Here is a 15,043-nt window from a genome sequence, read left to right as displayed (position 1 = left end):
ATCATCTTTCCCTGAGAACTGTTTTGTCACCAGAAGCCATGTTGGTAACATCCTTGGCCTCCAATGATTAGATCCTAGACAGATCATAGTGAGACCTGCCCCTTGAGTTGGTAGGGGAAGGTTATAGGTCTTCACTTTTCCAGGATCACTGCTGTATATCCTTACTTGTCTACATACTCTTATTTAAAAGTATTTCACTCTCTTTGCATGTGAGTGCCTATGTTGTTAATTTCATAGTTTGAAAAGATGGAGGAATTCTTTTAGGGTCGCTTTGTACTTAAAAGAAGCAGTTTACTACCAAGGGTGCCCCAGTAACACAGAGCATTAAAATCCTCTGTCCAGTGGGCTGCTGTATTCCTAGAAGTAGGTTATACACAAGGAAAATCTAGTATATTCTTGGAAGCAGCCCATAGTTCTTTGAAGAAAGAGCTGAAGCATATGTTGTGGCCTCACTCAATTTTTCTTCAAGGTCCAGGTGACTGGGGCAATGTCTAGTCTAGTGGCTAGGAGTACTGGCTCTAGAGTTGGCCAACCTGTTTCAGGCTTGACTTCCCTCTTATTTGCTTATCCTTGGGCAAGTTTCCTTAGTTCTCTGCCTGTTTTATGCCTATTGATTGGGAGTAATAGTACTATTCTCACTAGGTTATTTAGTTAAATGAGATAATATCATAGTGAATTTAATTAACACCAGATAGGTAGTAGCCATATTTATTGGTTCATTGGGAAAGAACTTTTAATTTTATGATGGGCTATCAGGAGTCAGAAGTTTTCTATCCTATTGGCAGTGTCATATCAGAGTGACTTTTGGTTTGTGAAGTTAGTCTTGACAGAAATTTTCATCTAAAATATAATTGGCATGTGGCTGAGTCAGAAACATATTTGTCCAATGTTAAAGTCATATCTTTTTAGAGGAACAAAATTGTTAGTTCTTGACAATAAGCCTGGGGTTCTTTTTATCCTTACATCTAGCTTTTGGGATCCTTTCTGAAGAATACTGAGAATTCCCACTCTCCATTGTTAGGCAGAATTCCCAGGTATAAGAGAAGACTATTTTTCATTTATCCAACAGGAAAAGGGTTGGATCCCCTACAGATGCCTGGATAAATCACTGTTGTCCTGCAGGTTGTCTGAACTTGCCTATAGTCTACACCTTAAGTAAATGAGCCCAAATAATTAATCATTCCCCATTAATCATTTTGATGGATTTTCATTCGCTTTTTTGTGTTAAAACTTCAGATGATTTTTGTGTGCTTGGCCCTGTATTAAGATATTTCTTAAGAATTTATGAAAGGTAGGAATAGGCAAAAAAGTCTGGTCATCACCCGAGTAATGAATCTCAGGGGACGCAGAAGAGACTTGATATAATACTTGTTCTATGCACGTAAGTGATAGGTGTCACCATGTTAGTGAGTGACTGGTCTTCCGCACAGATGGCAGGGTGCACCAGGGTACTTGCCTTGGGTTCTAGGGAGGAATGAATACTCCTCTCTGCCACCCGGAGTTTATTAGGAGAATAGTCTATGAGGGATAATATCTGTGTTGGGGTCACCAAGTAGTACTTATGGCAATGATTTATTGCAGTGAAAAGAATCAAAGCCAAATCAGCAAAGAGAAAAGGCTCATGGGGCAACCAGTTCTCGGGAAACCAGGTTGCAATCTCCAAGGGTTCTCTAAAGCAGAGTTACATAGGATGTGTCTTAATTCCCCTGGGAAAGGGTTATGACAGCATATGTGAAAAATGCCAACTCTGGAAGCTCATTAGAGATTCAGCACCCAGGGTTTTTATTGGGTCATGTAGGCGGCCTCTGCTTGTCACATACCAAAATTCCAGACTCCAGAGGGAAAGCAGGTGTTCAGCATAAACCATTTTGTTTGTAGAAAGAGTTTAGGCATAATAGGCACTCTTAGTTCTGGGGGTGGTGGGAATCTTCCTGAAATCCAAGTTCCTTGACACCAGCCAGGGGCCGACCTTATTAGCAGGTCTTTCAAGGGTTGGCAGTCAGGCCCACTGTGTTATGTTAACCCTTTCCTGCACTATGTTACATAGGCTGCCACCTCTGGGCAATGGTTTTCTGTAATGTGAGGACAGTAGTTCTATGTGTTATTGTCCCTGCAGAATTTATGGACTCTGTCTCATAGTCATGCATATCAGAAAGCTGACTCCACTTTTCTCTTAATGATATCTTCAGTAGATATAATTGTGGCCTGCCTGTTCAGACAGGTGGACTATTCATTTGCACAGAGCCTGAGTTCTGGGTAGAGTTATATATTGACTGGTGGCTTTGTTCTCAGTAATTCAATAGTAAAGAGGAATCTCATGTGAATTGTCATCAAAGGGACTATTCTTGTTCCACAGGAATATAGAGACTATTTAGTAGTGATTAGTTTAAAGCAGTAATCTTTAATGTCTAAATAGGACAAAATGTTTTTCATTTTAGACTAGTGCCAAAAGAACATTTTAGCAGTGATGAGCATGTTTACATCTTGTGCTGTCCAGAATGGTAGCCCCACTAATCACACGTGGCCATTGATGATTTGAAATATGGTTAGTGTGACTGAGAAACTAAACTTTTAACTTTTTGAATTAACTTTAAATAGCCCTATGTGGCTAATTAGTGGCTAATGAATTGGACAGTACAATTCTAGATTGTCAATTTTATGATTAAGTGACAAATGATCCATTGATACAAAAGATAGGAGATAATCAGGAAGATGATGGTCTTTCTCCAAAATATTTCCCATATTTCCCCAAATCCTGTCTCCCCACTGGACTTAACTTCTTCCCATTGTCCAGCCCTCCATTCAGCAGCCTCATCATTCAAAACAAGGATATTGTCCTCAAGTGTTTTCATGGCTTGAATATTAATAATAGAATATCGGGGCGCCTGGGTGGCGCAGTCGGTTAAGCGTCCGACTTCAGCCAGGTCACGATCTCACGGTCCGTGAGTTCGAGCCCCGCGTCAGGCTCTGGGCTGATGGCTCATGATGGCTCAGAGCCTGGAGCCTGTTTCTGATTCTGTGTCTCCCTCTCTCTCTCTGCCCCTCCCCCGTTCATGCTCTGTCTCTCTCTCTGTCCCAAAAATAAATAAACGTTGAAAAAAAAAATTAAAAAAAAAAATAAAAAAAAATAATAGAATATCAATAATCAATAAGAGGGACAGAAGGTTTCTTACAGCATATCATGTTCAATATTTCAGGCCAGGTGGGGGCATTTGGAACTTTTAATTATAGGTAGTTTGGTAAAACAAATTTCTTGTTATAGAGAAACCTTTAGTATAGCATTTGTTCTAATAATAAGTGCTCTGTAAAATCATATGTGAATACAATACATATGTTGTACGTTATGTATAATATACAATACAACGTATATTCTAGCTTCCCTGGGAATTAGGTTTGCATGCAAGTGGTTTTAAAAAAGGTGAGATTGGGCCAAGGGGGAAGGTGAACTGGGATGTAGTGGCAGCCAAGGCCTTTGCTGATCCCATGGTGCACTCTGAAGTGGGATAGCATTTAAAGGTGCCCCAGGTTGAAGCAGAAGGACCTGGCATTTATTTGCATCATCAGCCAGTCACTGGGTGCTGGCTGAAGCCCCAGGTGCAACTGGCAATGCCTGTAGAGGGACGAAGCTGTGAGCTTTCAGTAGACCACATTCCCAGCAGCCCCAGAAATGAGGAGATGAGCACAACAGCTGTATCACAGCATCCACTGGAATAGATTTAGTTTTCATTTGGAGAGGAAACCTGCTTGGGTTCCTTATGCTTTAGGACTTTTGGAGGAGGCTGAACAATGTCATGGTTTAAGAGCAGGGCTTGGGAATCGCTGCAAGTCCTAAACTCTGTGACTTTGGTCAAGTTACTTAGTATCTTTAGGTCTCAATTTCTTCAACTAGAAATTGAGGATGATGCTACCTATTTATAAGGATTGCTGTAAGAATGGGAAAACACACAGTAAATGGTCACTGTTATGATTGTAGAAATTTTATAAGACACAACTTTTGGGAGTAAGCATTTCCCACTGGGAGCACAGTGGAGTTTGAGTGACAACAGAGGATGAAAAAGAGCCATGCTTTAATACTCAATGCTGAGGCGTTTATGAAACTGCCTTTCACTTCTCCTGGCTTTCCCCTTTGCTCTGGCAGAAGGGCCCAGAATTGGGATAAGCTAAGGTGAAAAATCCAACAATAGGAACAAGACCACTGCTGTTCATGGATCCAGAAGGGAGGGAGGCTACTTGCAGAGTTCTTGATCCTTAGCTCAGGAGGAAACACAACCAGGACGTTACAAGAGGCTTGCTTATTTATGTCGGGTTTAACGATGTACCCTTAGAGATTTCTTGAAGTGCTTTTTCTGCAGGTACACAATTCTAATCATGTTTCTGTAATCTTGATGTCATACAGTGTGGACATAACCCTCTACCACTTTCAAGCACTCCACAAATATTAGCTAATTAATTCATTTCATAAAGGAAGAGTTTTTTGGCTCAGTCTTGGTGGCCCAGCTCTCCATTCTCAGTAATGGTTCATCGTAGAGCCAGGGACACACTTTATTAACTGTGTTCACATACTTTTTCAAGCTGGAGTTCCAGATGTAGGAAGAAATAGCTGCCAAACCCAGCCCAGGTCAAGTGACTCCCAGTTGGAGGCTTCCTGCCTTTGCTTTTGTGAGAGAACCACTGCATCTGTGGAGCCCCCATGAGAGAGGGTGTTGTGGTGCAAAGCAGAGCATCCAGGCTTGGACTTCACAAAGCAGCAGATTTTAAAAAGAAAAATTTTTTTAATGTTTATTTATTTTTGAGAAAGAGAGATGGGGGGAGAGAGAGAGAGAGAGAAGAAGAAGAAGAAGAAGAAGAAGAAGAAGAAGAAGAAGAAGCAGGGGAGGGGCAGAGAGAGAGGGAGACAGAGGATCCGAAGTGGGCTCTGTGCTGTCAGTACAGAGCCCAGTATGGGACTTAAACTCATGAGCCACAAGATCATGAACTGAGCTCAAGTCAGGTGACTAACCAACTGAGCCACCCAGGTGTCCCATGCTTTTCTAAGTGAGGACATAAAAAAGCCCCTACCATTTTTGTCACCATCATTTCATAAAAGGGAAGAAAATCTTAGCAGAACAAAATAAGGACAATAGTCTTGGGACAAAGGACTCCTTTTAAAGTTAAGCACATTCAGCTCCATGGAAATCTGCACTCTGTATTTTTTCCTTTCACCTCTAATAGGTGTAAACCTCCTCATGGACTGGGCCTGGCCCCAGGGCTAGGAGTCGACAGTGGAGGTACACACCCTAGTTGTTGTCAAAGCCACTGAGCCCCAGGAGGGCAGTGGCCAGGGCAGCTTTACTTATCACTATACACAGTACACACTGTCTTCTTATGTATGAATACACTGTACACTATACACATTGTCATATAAAAGACAATGCTTAGCACATTTTAGGGACGCTACCTATTTGTTGAATAAACTAATGAATATGATTATCTAGTGGTGATCTTGGCCAAGTCACAGCATTGCTGAGGCTCAGATCTGTACAGTTAAATCTGTGCAGTCCCATCAGTATGATTTGTACAACTGGAAAGTTGTATTGGATGACTGCCAATCCTCTTCCATTTAACAAACAAAAACTAAAAGCTAGGACTAAAAGGAATAGTAGAGTGCTTTCTATTCCTTTCCTTTTTTAAAAGATAATTCAATTTTTTGGGACACAATGACTTTTTCAGAGGTTTGTTGTCATGTTTATCTCCTGAATGAAGGTATTACAGGATTTTTTTTTTTTTTTTTTTTTTTTTTTTTTTTTTTTTACCTCAGTACCAGGGGTTCGTTGTCTCAGCATTTTGAAGAAGGAAGAGATGGACACAAAATAAAACGAGCAGCAGGCAAAAGTTTATTAGAGTATAAGATTAGAGAATAAGAATAGTAGGAAAACTCTGTTTAAAAGAGAGGGGACATTCAAAAGTGAATGCCCATGACTATAGGCAAGGGTCCTTGTTTTATGAGGTTTTGGTCACCCCCCCCTCCTTTTCCCACTGTTCCTTCTCAGGTCCCACCCTTATTGGCTTGACAACTCTAGGTGCTGGGTTGTCCTTTCCTGATTGGCTCAATTCCATTGTGTGAGGAGTCAGACTGGTCATAGTGTCCCTTATAGAACATGAGTTTTATGGTTTAGCTTGGTATTTTGATTGTCAAATTCCTGAGGGAACTCTGATGGGGAGTAGGTGGTGTCTGTTACATTCTTTTTTTTTTAAAAATTTTTTTTTTCCAACGTTTATTTATTTTTGGGACAGAGAGAGACAGAGCATGAACGGGGGAGGGGCAGAGAGAGAGGGAGACACAGAATCTGAAACAGGCTCCAGGCTCTGAGCCATCAGCCCAGAGCCTGACGCGGGGCTCAAACTCACGGACTGCGAGATGGTGACCTGGCTGAAGTCGGACGCTTAACCGACTGCGCCACCCAGGCGCCCCGGTGTCTGTTACATTCTTAAGAGGGACCTTATACCTGAGGAGGTTTGCTGTAGTCAGACATTCCCAGCATTGTTCCAAAGTATGTGTCTTTCCCCACCCAGGGACCTCAGTCCTAATCCTTTCCCTGTCTGCCTATTTTATCCAATTTTCCCTATCATAAAGGTGTTGATTCTTTACAGGTGAATTCTGCTTTATAGGGGCCCTAAGTGAGGAAGGGACCCCTGCAGACTGAGTTATTAGTTTAGAGATGAAGTGTTGGAGAATGGGGAACCTTGCTACAATTTTTACTTAAAGTCCTAGATATTAACTGTAAACAACTGTTCTGTTTTTTTCTTTTCCTAGAGAGCATTTTTAAAATAAGAATATCTATTTTATTACACATTTTAGTATTGTTATTTTAAAGTGTTCCATGGTCATGGTGTATAACTGAGTTTAGAGGTCTGATAAATCTTTGATGAATAATACAACAGTCACCCTAGCTTATACATATTTCAAAGCCAGTAAAATCCCAAGAGCTGGCAGCAGGCAAAGGGTTGAATACACATTATGTCTCTCTTTCCACATTCCTACTCAATCTACTTTCTTTAGGGAAAAGCTTTTTGTCATGATCAGCCAGAGGTGAGGGATGAAGGAGAGATGGATTTTCATTAAGAATAGGGGCTTTGTATGAAATTTCTTCATCTATCTGAACATCTGATAGGAGCAAGGCTTTGAAATGTTTTCAGATTGGATTGTATATGCATTTTGATTTCGAATAATGCTGAGTTATGCAAACATTTCCCTGAGTTATGGCAAATGTTTAACTGAAAAAAGAATTCTTAAGACAACACGTTAATATGGATTATCTGCTTATTAAAACAATAACCACAGTCTGCATCCTGTGTGTTTCTTTGAGAATATAGAGGATTAATTTTTTCAATTAGAAACTTTCATATGAATTTAAAGGATTTTTTTTCCCATTAAAATTTCATTGCATTGTTTCTACTTCAGACATGGCTGGAACATAATGATGCTATTATTTGGCGCTAGAAAAGTTAAACCATATTCTTAGATGTGATATCTTCAGCCTCAAGTGGAGGTGATGTTTATTGAGACACTGATGAATTAAGAGTTGTTATAAAATGTGATACATCATTTACAGTGCTATTTCTTTAAAATAGAGTGAGGCTTCTGGCCTGCTGAGAATGATCAGGCTGTCTCCTAGATCACCCTCTAGTCTGGCTCTACCCTCTGTTGTCCTCACTTTGTTTGGTGCTAAACTACTCTTGGACACGTTTTTCCAGAGCTGGGATGAGAACCCAAACTATACTGATGTCACCATAGACCCTGTTCTGTGGGGGTGTTTGTGATGGGAGGAAGTTGGGGAATCACACTAGCCTTCCTTTTCTGTCTGCTCAGTTTACCTCCCCCACTCACACCCTCCCCTCTGTTCTTAGAGCATTGTGAGATGGTTTGTGGAAGCAAATGTGAAGATGGAGTGGTTTACTACTGTTGTAGGAAGTGTGTTGTGGGTAAAAGAGGAGCTCTTCATTCCTTTCCCAAAGTTGACCACACTGTTTGCTAGCTGTGTGGGTGCAAATTACTTAGCTATTCTTAGCCTCAGTTTTATCACTGTAAAATGGGGATAAACATACATCAGAGAATGAAGATTAGGTGAGATAATGTAGATTATCATACATCAGAGGATACATACTTCAGAGGATGAAGATTAGGTGAGACTATGTGCTGGGCACATAGTTTCTTTTTCACATGTCTATTATAGGTATCTGAATTAAAAACATAATCAGTTTTTGCTGCTCTAAGAATATCCTTTTCTCACACCATAAAGCTAAACTTCAGCCTAAAGAATGTGACCAGCTGGATCTGAGGACCAGTGGGTCTTCAGGCTAGAATGAAGAGAGTCCAGCAGGAGGATGGGGTTTTAAAAAAAGTCCTTGTCTAGGTCACCCTAATTTCATTTATAGACTGCTTAAGCAGTCTGGGGCTTTTATGAAGGATTTCTGCATTCAACCTGCCCTAAAGCGTCAGGAAGGTACCACATTGGTTTTTCCTTGCTGCTGTGAAGTGGAACACAGTGTTGACAGGGAATAGATCTAGAAAATAAGAGCCAGAAAAGGCTATTCTCATCAGTGTATAGGTTTCCGTCAGTGGTTTCCGGCATCCCAGCCCTGCCATCCCCCTGCCTGTTCCTCACCTGTCTTCACCATGTGTTCTTGCTGAGCCACGGAGAAAGTCCTGAAAGGGCTAACACAGGTAAGTAAGATAAATAACTGTAAAAAAAAAACCCCCAAACAAAACTAGCTCCAAGTTAATAATTAAGACTGTGAACCCTACAACCCAGCAATTGCACTACTAGGCATTTATCCTAGGAATACAGGTGTGCTGTTTTGTTTTGTTTTTTTTAAAATTTTTTTTTTCAACGTTTATTTATTTTTGGGACAGAGAGAGAGCATGAACGGGGGAGGGGCAGAGAGAGAGGGAGACACAGAATTGGAAACAGGCTCCAGGCTCTGAGCCATCGCCCAGAGCCCGACGCGGGGCTCGAACTCACAGACCGCGAGATCGTGACCTGGCTGAAGTTGGACGCTTAACCGACTGCGCCACCCAGGCGCCCCGCGGTGTGCTGTTTTGAAGGGACACATGCACTCCCATGTTTATAGCAGCACTATGAACAATAGCCAAAGTATGGAAAGAGCCCAAATGTCCATCACTGGATGAATGGATAAAGAAAATGTGGTATATATATACAATGGAGTATTACTTGGCCATCAAGAAGAATGAAATCTTGCCATTTGCAACTATGTGGCTGGAACTGGAGGGTGTTATGCTAAGTGAAATTAGAGAAAGACAAAAATCATATGACTTCACTCATATGAGGACTTTAAGAGACAAAACAGATGAACATAAGGGAAGGAAAACAAAAATAATATAAAAACAGGGAGGGGGACAAAACAGAAGAGACTCATAAATGTGGAGAACAAACTGAGGGTTGCTGGAGGGGTTGTGGGTGGGGGGATGGGCTAAATGGGTAAGGGGCATTAAGGAATCTACTCCTGAAATTATTGCTTCACTATATGCTAACTAATTTGGATGTAAATTAAAAAAAAAAAAAATAAAGTTAAAAAAATTAAGACTGAAATAATTAATTGAAAGCTCTTTGGAATTCCTTTTGATATTTTATGAAAAAGTGATTAAAAGGCAAATTTTCTTTACACATGACCACTTGGATATAGTATTTGTGTTTTATTTTATTTTACTTTATTATTTTTTCTTTGTGTTTGTTTTTGAACCCACACTAGCTATTACTATGCAGAACAAAATATCATGGTGTTAACCATACACCCCCAAACCTACACCGACTGTTTGGGTAGCTCCAGTTGGAAATGGAGTACTAGGCCTCTCTTAACTGTTCAGGCAGATTTGAGTCACCAGGAGTTTTAATAGGCTGGGTGGCTTAATGAGGGAAAAAGCTATTTGGTCTTCATGGTGTGCTGAGTATTATCTTCTAGATGAAGCTATTTAGACAACAGTGTTTCATATAATAAACAACAATAATAACTACCAGTTTCTCTATTAAAAAAAATTTTTTTTTAACGTTTATTTATTTTTGAGACAGAGACAGAGCATGAACAGGGGAGGAGCAGAGAGAGAGGGAGACACAGAATCTGAAACAGGCTCCAGGCTCTGAGCTGTCAGCACAGAGCCTGATGCGGGGCTCAAACTCACGGACCGTTGAGATCATGACCTGAGCCGAAGTTGGATGCTTAACTGACAAAGCTACCCAGGCGCCCCAATAACTACCAGTTTCAATGGCAAAGATAATAATAGCTAATAGAGCTTACTTTGTGCTAGGCACAGTGCTAAGTGCTGTATCATCCTTTTATAATAATTCATTATCATGCTGAATTTCATTTTCCTGGTAACTGAAGAGGACCCCATTTTATCCCCATTTCATAGAAGAGGACCCTTAGGCTTGGAGAGGCTGAGTAGTTGACCCACGAAGATACAGCTAACAAGGGACAAAGATTCAAATCTCAGCAGTCTGATGTTAAGTCTGTGTTCTCTAACTACTACTTAAGTTTCTGGGTGTTTGATGTAGCTGAGTCTTGAATTAATTTTTCCTAAATTTGTTTGAATAACTTCTAGACACACAGCTAAATTTGGCTGCATATTCCCTGATATTTTTCCAATGTTCATCACCCCCTGGACTGAAATGCCACTGGTATAGGTGGAAGAATGGGTCAATTCAGCACACCTCGAGATACAGCAGTTTGATTCCAGACCACCTCAGGAAAGTGAATATTGCAATAAAGTGAGTCAAGTGAATTTTTTGGTTTCCTAGTTGCAATATTGTGATATTTGGTCATTCAGATGCATTTGGTCTTGGTCCAAAGTTCCTGGCTTACAGTTTCTAAAACCCTTTTAATTTTCTGTGATAAAGGTACCTTTTGTTATGTTAATGAGGTAACTTTGGAAAGGTTACCTTCAGATAATTTAAGGATGGGGCTGGTTGCCTGGAGAACCAACTCTGTGAGTAGAAGTATGGGACAGGGGGAGCCAGGGTGGCTCAGTCAGTTAAGAGTCTGACTCTTGGTTTTGGCCCAGGTCATGATCTCACCCTTTGTGGGGTCAAGCCCATAGCTGGTGGCACGGAGACTGCTGAGATTCTCTCTCTTCCCCTCTTTCTCTGCCCCCCCCCTGCTCACGCTGTCTCTGTCTCTCTCAAAATAAATAAATAAACTTAAAAAAAAAGTGTGGGACAAAAATTTCCTGACCTCCTAAAAGGGAGGAGAGGAGCCGAGGTTAAATTACCCAGTGGCCAATGAGTTAGTCAATCAGGACTGGGTTTGGAGAGCCTCTGGGCTGGTGAACATGTGGGGGTGAGGGGAGGCAGGTGCCTGGAAGCTCTGCACCCCTTCCCACATGCCTTGTCCTGTGTATCTCTTCCATCTGGCTGTTCTTGAGTTACATCCTGTATAATAAACTGGTGATGCAGGAAGTAAGATGTTTACTGAGTTCTGTGAGCTGCTGTAGTGAGTTAATCAAACCTGAGGAGGAGGTCCTGGGAACCTCTGCTTTATAGCCAGTGGGTTAGTAGTTTTTTTTGTTTTTTTTTTTTTAACGTTTATTTATTTTTGAGACAGAGAGAGACAGAGCATGAATGGGGGAGGGTCAGAGAGAGGGAGACACAGAATCTGAAACAGGCTCCAGGCTCTGAGCTGTCAGCACAGAGCCCGACGCGGGGCTCAAACTCAGGGACCGTGAGATCATGACCTGAGCGGAAGTCGGCCGTTTAACCGACTGAGCCACCCAGGCGCCCCGTGGGTTAGTAGTTTAAATAACAACCTGGACTTTCATCTGCTGTCTGTAGCCAGTTAGTCAGAAGCACAAGTAACAAACAGCTTGGGGCTTGTGACTGGCACCTGAAGTAGGGAGGTAGGGGGAAGTCTTATAGGACTGCCTTTGCCTGTGGAATCTGATGCTCTCTCTGGGTAGGTAGAGTTAGCATTGGGTTGAATTCTCAGACACCCTGCTGGTGTCCAAGAATTCCTTGATGCTGTGTGGAGGGGAACCCCACAACCCTGGCCCCCAATTTGGAATTGAGTCCAGGAACCTTAGAAGACCAGTGCATATAAAAGTTAAGTTTATACTATACTGTTGTCTATTAAATGTATAATAAATAGCTTTATGTCTAAAAAACAATGCACATACCTTAATTTAGAAATAACTTGTTTTGCTAAAATATGCCAACAATCATCTGAGCTTTCAACAAGTCATAATCTTCTTGCTGGTGATGGATCTTGCCTCCATGTTGATAGTAGCTGACTAATCAGGGAAGTTGTTGCTGAAAGTTGAGGTGCCTGTGGCAATTTCTTAAAACATGACAACAATCAAGTTTGCCTCATTGATGGAGTCTTCCTTTCACAGACGATTTTTCGGTAGCATGAATGCTGTTTGATAGCATTTTACCAATGACATTTCTTTCAAAATTGGAGTCAGTCCATTCAAACCCTGCCGCTGCTTTCCCAACTAAGCCCAGGGAATATTCTAAATCCTTTGTTGTCATTTCAACAGTGTTCAAAGCATCTTCACCAGGAGTAGATTCCATCTCAGGAAACCACTTTCTTTGCTCATCCGTAAGAAGTAACTCTTCATCTGTTCAAGATTTATCTTGAACTTGTAGCAATTCAGTCACATCTTCAATGTCTACTTCTAATTCTGGTTCTCTTGCTCGTTCCACCACATCTGAAGTGACTTCCTCCACTGAAGTCTTGAATCTCACAAAGTCATCCACGACAGTTGAAATCAACTTCTTCCAAACTCCTGTTAATGTTATATTTGGACTTCTTCCCATGAGTCATGAAGTTCTTAAAAGCATGTAGAATGGTGAATCCTTTCCAGAAGGGTTTCAATTGACTTTGCCCAGATCCATTGAAGGAATCCATGTCTATGGCAGCTATAGCCTTATGAAATGTACTTCTTAAATTATAAGACTTGAAAGTCAAAATTGCTCCTTGATCCATGAGCTACAGAATGGATGTTATGTTAGCAGGCATGAAAACAACAACAATCTTCTTCTACATCTCTATCAGAGCTCTTGGGTGATCAGGTGCATTATCAGTGAGCAGTACTATTTTGAAAGGAATGTTTTTTTTCTGAGCAGGAGGTCTCCACAGTGGGGTTAAAATATTCAGTATACCATGTTGTAAACAGATATGCTATTATCCAGGCTTGTTCCATTTCTAGAGCACAGGCACAGTAGGTTTAGCATAATTCTTTTTTTATTTTCTTTTTTATTTTAGAGAGAGAAGTGGGGGGAGAGGTACAGAGGGGGGGAAGAGAGAGAGAGAGAGAGAGAGAGAGAGAGAGAGAGAGAGAGAGAGAATGAATCTTAAGCAGGCTTCATGCTCAGCACAGAGCCTGATGCAGGGCTCAATCCCACAACCTGATGTCATGACCTGAGACAAAATCAAGTGTTGAATGCTCAACTGACTGAACCACCCAGATGCCCTAGACTTAGCACAATTCTTAAGGGCCTGAGAATTTTCAGAATGGTAAATGAGCATTGGCTTCAACTTAAAGTCACCAGTTGTCTTAACCTCTAACAAAGGAGTCAGTCTGTCCTTTGAAGCCAGGCATTAACCTCTCCTCTCTAGCTGTGAAAGGCTAAGATGACATCTTCTTCCAATAGAAGGCCATTTGTCTACATTGAAAACCTGTTGTTTAGTGTAGCCACCCTCAGTAATGATCTAGCTAGATCTCCTGGATAACTTGCTGCAGCTTCTACATCAGCATTTGCTTCTTCCCCTTGCATGTTGGTGTTACGGAGATCGTGTCTTTCCTTGAACCTCATGAGCCAACCTCTGCTAGCTTCACACTTTTCTTCTGCAGCTTCCTTACCTCTCTCAGTCTTCATAGAATTGAAGAGAGTTAGGGCCTTGCTCTGGATTAGGTTTTGGCTTAAGGGACTGTTGTGGCTGGTTTGATCTTCTATCCAGACCACTCAAACTTTGTTCATATCAGCAACAAGGCTGCTGCACTTTCTTATTCATATGTTCACTGAAGTAGTACTTTTAATTTCCTTCAAGAACTTTACTTTTGCAGTCACAACTTGGCTAACTGTTTGGTACAAGAGGTGTAGTTTTTGGCCTATCTGGTTCTCAATATGTCTTTCTTACTAAACTTAATCATTTCTAGCTTTTGCTTTAAAGTGAGACACATACGACTCTTTCACTTGAGCACTTAGGGGCCATTGTAGGATTATTAATTGGCCAAATTTCAATATTGTTGTGTCTCAGGGAATAGGGAAGCCTGGGAAGAGGGAAAGGGATGGGGGAAGGGCCGATGGTGGAACAGACAGACAGATCACACACAACATTTATTGATTAAGTTTGCTCTCTTGTATGCGCCTGGTTTGTGGTATCCCAAGCAACTGCAATAGTAGCATCACAGATCACCATAACAAATATAATAAAAATGCAAAATTCTAAACATTATGAAAATTATCAAAATGTGACACAGAGACACAAAGTGAGCGAATGCTATTGGAAAAATGGCATCAATAGTTCAATGAGGGTTGCCACAAACCTTCAATTTGTAAAAACACAATGTCTGTGAAGCACAACAAAATGAGGTATGTCTATACTGATTTAGGCAGCCCATTAGACATGTGATTTTAAAAAATATTTCATCTTGATCCATAGTGAGAATTATACTTTTACATCGTGATTAAATTTACATTTAATTACATATATACGTAATTAAAACATGACACAATACTTTACTTTTTTTACATGGGACACATTTTGATATTATCTATTCTGTTGTGTTCTATTTCATTCCATTCCCTTCTATTCCATTACTTTTTTCTATTTTACTAAAACCAAACCTCTTGAGATCAACTAAACATCACTTACTAATGGGTGAGAGCCCACATTTTTGTAAAGCAGTCCTCTGGCTGAATAAGTTTTTCTGTTCTTTAGAAATACTCTGCACAGTGTTATACATTTCTGCATCGCTCTAGAGGATTTTTCAAATTGTAAGGAATAGCCAAGGTGAAATTGGTGTTAGAGCATCCTGAAGAAGTGGCAC

The 15,043-nt window shown here is 40.9% G+C and overlaps 1 pseudogene; it reads right to left on the bottom strand.

The window, feature by feature from the left end:
* LOC123587474 overlaps positions 1-14,300 on the bottom strand; it is a 31,026-nt pseudogene extending 16,726 nt beyond the window's left edge.
* Positions 14,301-15,043: the final 743 nt, after the last annotated feature.

This window comes from Leopardus geoffroyi, chromosome D3, assembly GCF_018350155.1.
Source record: "Leopardus geoffroyi isolate Oge1 chromosome D3, O.geoffroyi_Oge1_pat1.0, whole genome shotgun sequence".
In the NCBI taxonomy this organism is placed as follows: Eukaryota; Metazoa; Chordata; class Mammalia; order Carnivora; family Felidae; genus Leopardus; species Leopardus geoffroyi.
The sequence above is the reverse complement of the archived record's forward strand: the minus strand, read 5'-3'. Positions and strand labels throughout refer to the sequence as shown.